The sequence below is a fragment of the Penaeus vannamei genome, chromosome 17, assembly GCF_042767895.1.
Source record: "Penaeus vannamei isolate JL-2024 chromosome 17, ASM4276789v1, whole genome shotgun sequence".
NCBI lineage: Eukaryota > Metazoa > Arthropoda > Malacostraca > Decapoda > Penaeidae > Penaeus > Penaeus vannamei.
In genome coordinates, this window is record NC_091565.1 from 33,969,745 (window position 1) to 33,974,744 (window position 5,000).

At 49.0% G+C, this 5,000-nt stretch overlaps 1 protein-coding gene across 6 annotated transcripts in view; it reads left to right on the forward strand.

The window, feature by feature from the left end:
* Positions 1 to 5,000, forward strand: part of LOC113805941 (protein turtle) — a 651,477-nt gene that overhangs the window by 611,257 nt on the left and 35,220 nt on the right. The gene's annotated exons all lie outside the window — the stretch shown is intronic.

Here is a 5,000-nt window from a genome sequence, read left to right on the forward strand (position 1 = left end):
TACATACATACGTACACACAAACACACACACACACACACACATACACACACACACACACACACACATACACACACACACACACACACACACAACCCCCCCCCCCACACACACATACACACAACCCCCCCCACACACACACAACCCCCCCCCTCCCACACACACAACCCCCCCCCCCACCACACGCACACCCACAACTCCCCCCCCCCGGCGAGGAGCGAAGACGGCTCCGCGGCTCCCGAAGTGGCCATCATTAAGGAGTTATGGCTAATACAATAAACAGTTATGACTGCGGGAATTAATGCCATTCCGAGGGAGAGATGCGTGGAGGTTGTGAGGAATGACACGTCGGGAATAGTAATTCGCGGAGGGATGTTGTGAAAGGGGAGATTGGGGGGAAGGGGGGGAGGGTAGGGAAGGGGGGGTTGCTGTCGCTCTCTCTCTTTCTCTCTCTCTCTCTCTCTCTCTCTCTCTCTCTCTCTCTCTCTCTCTCTCTCTCTCTCTCTCTCTCTCTCTCTCTCTCTCTAATGAAGTGGTAAAGAGAGAGGGGGTGGAGGAGAGAGAGAAAGAAAGAGGAGGAAGGAAAGAGAGAGAGAGAGAGAGAGAGAGGGAAGGGGGAAGGAAGGCAAGAGAGAGAGAGAGAGAGAGAGAGTGAGAGAGAGGGGGGGAGGGATGGAGGAAGAAAGGGAGAGACAGACAGACAGAGACAGTGGTGGGGGCAGGGAATGAAAGAGAGATAAAGGGGGAGGGAAGGAGGGAGCGAAGAACAAAGAGAAAGAGACGGAGAGAAAATGAATTTTTTAAGCATATAGACACGCACATACACTCGAACACGTGTATATGGACGCATGCACATGCGCTCATGATCATGTACACACAAACATATATCGATAGATAAATAGACTGATAGAGAAATGAGTAGGTAGATAGGTAGATAAATAAAGATATGAATATGAATATCATTATAATGATGAGGATGAAGTGAGGTGGGAGGATTATTAAAGAATGTTTATCAATATAGTTATAAATATCACCTCAGTAATGATTATCATAAAAGATAATAACCAACTATCGAAAAATATCCAGAAGTTACAACCTCGTTTTACGTAACAATCGACCGTAAAGTCCCACATTAAAACCACCGAGTCAAAACTGCCCGTCTCACCATCATCTAAACCCCACAACCAGAAAGGAGTTAAGAGATAAGATCAATCCCTTATCTCTCCGTAACCCGGCCGCTAATCCCCCCCCCCCCCCCACGCAGCGAGAAAGCAGATTCTTTGAGCGGGGAACAAGCACAGCCTCCGGGAATCCGTTAGAGGCTGGAATGCTGTCTTCGGCTGGCGCGATTCCAAAAACCTGGACTCGCTCTCAATGCTCCGGGAATTACCTTTTCATACCCGAAAACCCATCAAAAGAAAGAGAGAATGGGGGGAGAATGAAATAAAAGGAGGAAGAGGAGGGAGAATAACAAAGAGGGGAGTGAAGGACAAAGAGTTAAAGGGAAAATAAAGAAAGGAACGGATTTTCCTTGCCCGTTCGACAGCTGGACTATCAAAAGTACATTTCGTCTGAAGTGCAAATCGGGGAATCATGGCCATTATCGTTAAATTTCGTACGGAAAGGTTGCTTTTAGACGGATCTGGATATCTCTAATTCGACAAATGCATCCAAGACCTTATATTTGGTTTATCAATATCATATATGGACGGTAATTCTATTCACAAATCCAAGCAAATCATTTATCATTATCCGTCGTCCCGGCTATACATCTCATTTAATTCACAAAGCCAGCCTCCGTTACGGAATGTTTCTCTCACATGGATTCGCGTAGGCTTCAGAATGGCATTTGCATGAGTACAGAAGCGCTGCACGTGTATAGAGAATCAAACCCTACATCAAAGGATTAGATCGGTCCTTTCTCCTATTCGAGCTCTTATACAAACGCTTTCCCACCAACGAAACAATCGAGACTCGGATTCATAGGTATACGAATAGACAACCATTGCCCGCAGACATTCGCAGAGGAAAAGGAGAGGGAGAGGGAGGGAAAAGGAGAGGGGGAGGAAAGGAAGGAGGGAAAATGAGAGGGGGAGGGAAGGAGGGAAAAGGAGAGGGAGAGGGGGAGGGAGTGAAGGAAAGAGAGAAAAGGAGAGGGAGAGGGAGGGAAAAGGAGAGTGGGATGGAGGGAAGGAAGGAGAGGCGGAGAGAGGGAAGGAAGGAGAGGGGGAGGAAGGGAAGGAAGGAGGGAAAAGGAGAGGGAGAGGGAGGGAAGGAAGGAGGGAAAAGGAGAGGGAGGGAAGGAAGGAGGGAAAAGGAGAGGGGGAGGGAGGGAAGGAAGAAGGGAAAAGGAGAGTGGGAGGGAGGGCAAAGGAGGGGAGAGGGAGGGAAGGAAGGAGGGAAATGGAAAGGGGGAGGGAGGGAAGGAAGCAGGGAAAGGGAGAGGGGGAGGGAGGGAAGGAAGGAAGGAAAGGGAGAGAGGGAGGGAGGGAAGGAAGGAGGAAAAAGGAGAGGGGGAGGGAAGGAAGGAAGGAGGGAAAAGGAGAAGGAGAGGGAGGGAAGGAAGGAGGGAAAAGGAGAGGGAGAGGGAGGGAAGGAAGGAAAAGGAGAGTGGGAGGGAGGGAAGGAAGGAGGGAAAAGGAGAGGGAGAGGGAGGGAAGGAAGGAGGGAAAAGGAGAGGGGAGGGAAGGAAGGAGGGAAAAGGAGAAGGGGAGGGAGGGAAGGAAGGAGGGAAAAGGAGAGGGGGAAGGAGGGAAAAGGAGAGGGGGAGAGAGGGAAGGAAGGAGGGAAAAGGAGAGGGGGAGGAAGGGAAGGAAGGAGGGAAAAGGAGAGGGAGAAAGAGAGAGACAGACAGACAGAGAATGAGGGAAGAACAGCAATTACCCGAAGGAAGAAGGGTTTGGGAGGGTATATCCGAGTCCCGGATCAGATTTCCTTGCCTGGAGATAAGGGAGATAAGGCCCGGAAGTGCGTGTGTTCCGCGAGAGGGCAGGTGATGATAGGCTCCACTCGACACGGAAGATAACGACGTGTTAAATGGCGATTAGAGTTGCAGGAACGAGGCAGCGGCCCACAACGACCGTACGGTACTTGAATCCTAACGCTGCAATTAGTCAGTTAACGACCCTAAATATTTGGTGCACGTCTTCTGCACGCTGTTTCGTTCTTGTTTTTCGACTTTTTCTTATTTTTCTCCTTTTCTTTACCTTGAAGAATTATTGGATTGGAGTATGGTGGTTGGTTTGGGGGTAGGGGGGGGGGTACAAGGTTTTTCTATTCTCCTTTTTTCTTTCTTTCATTTTTCTTATTTATTTATCTATTTATCTATTTGAAGGGAAGAGTTAAACTCATGGTTCTGTTTAAACGTGTATCTTAACTTCAAGTTTTCTTATATGGGATTTTCTTTAGGCCTCCTAGTTTCAACCTTGATTGTTATTGAGTATATATGAAAACGGAAGGAGAGGGGGAAAAGGTAGACAAAGAGAGTAAAAAGAAGAATACACACACACACACACACACACACACACACACACACACACACACACACACACACATATATATATATATATATATATATATATATATATATATATATATATATATATATATATATATATATATATATATATATATGTGTGTGTGTGTGTGTGTGTGTGTGTGTGTGTGTGTGTGTATGAGTGAGTGAGTGTGTGTATGTGTGTGTGTGTGTGTGTGTGTGTGTGTTTGAGTGAATGAGTGAGTGAGTGAGTGAGTGAGTGAGTGTGTGTGTGTGTGTGTGTGTGTGTGTGTGTGTGTGTGTGTGTGTGTGTGTGTGTGTGTGTGTGTGTGTGTGTGTGTGTGCGTGCGTGTGTGTGTATGTGAGTGTGTGTGTGTGAATGAGTGAGTGAGTGTGTGTGTGAGTGAGTGAGTGAGTAAGTGAGTGAGTGAGTGTGTTTGTGTGCGATCGTTCGTCCGTCCGTCCGTTCGTGCATATGTACGTATGTGTGTGTGTATTTATGTGTGTGCGTGTGTATGTGTATGGGGAGCCTAGAATCCCTCGCTAAACAGACCGCCTTGTCCACACGGTCTCAGCAATAAGGTAAATAAGGGAGGAAGGTTAATAGGGACGCGAGAGTACGGATTTCTCAGAACCGGGAGCTGAAAGGGTTATACGCGGAAGATGCTGGCGAGGCAGAATGAGGGGGAGGGAGGGAAGAAGGGAGAAGGGAGGGAAGGATGGATAGAAAAGAAGAGGGGGAGGGAGGGAAGGAGGGAGGGAAAGAAGGGGGAAGGGAGGGAAAGATGGAGAGAAAAGAAGAGGGGGAGAGAGGGAAGGAAGGAGGGAAATGGAGGGAGGGAAAGAAGGAGGGAAGGGAGGAGAGAAAAGGATGGAGGGGAAGAGGAGGGAAAAGAAGAGGGGGAGGGAGGGAAAGAAGGAGAGGAAAAGGAAAGGCGGAGGGAGGGAAGGAAGGAAGGAGGGAAAAGTAGAGGGGGAGGTAGGGGAGGAGGGAGACAGAAAGAGGGAGGGAGAGAAGGAAGGAGAGAAAAGGAGAGGAAGAGGGAGAGAAGGAAGGAGGGAAAAGGAGAGGGGGAGAGAGAGAGGAAGAGGGGGGGAAAGAAGGAGGGAAAAGGAGAGGGGGCGGGAGAGGAAGGGAGACACAGAGAGGAAGGAGGGGAGAGGGAGAGAGAGGGAAGAAGAAGGGAAAGAAGGAGGGGGTGGGAGAGCGAGAGGAAGAGGGAGGGGGAAAGCAGGAGGGGTAGGTAGAGGGGAAGGGAGAGGGAGGGGGAGGGAGGGAAGGAAGGAAGGGGAGGGAGAGAGAAGAAGAGGGAGGGAAAAGGAGAGGGGAAGGGAGGAAAGGAGGGAGAGAGAGAAAAAGAGAAGGGGGAGTGAGGGAAGGAAAAAGAGGGAGGATGAGAGGGAGAAAGACAAACAGAAAGAAAGAAACAAGAAACAGACAGAGACAGTGAGAGAAAGAGAGAGAAACATAGAGACAGAACGAAAGAGAGAGACAGACAGAAAGAG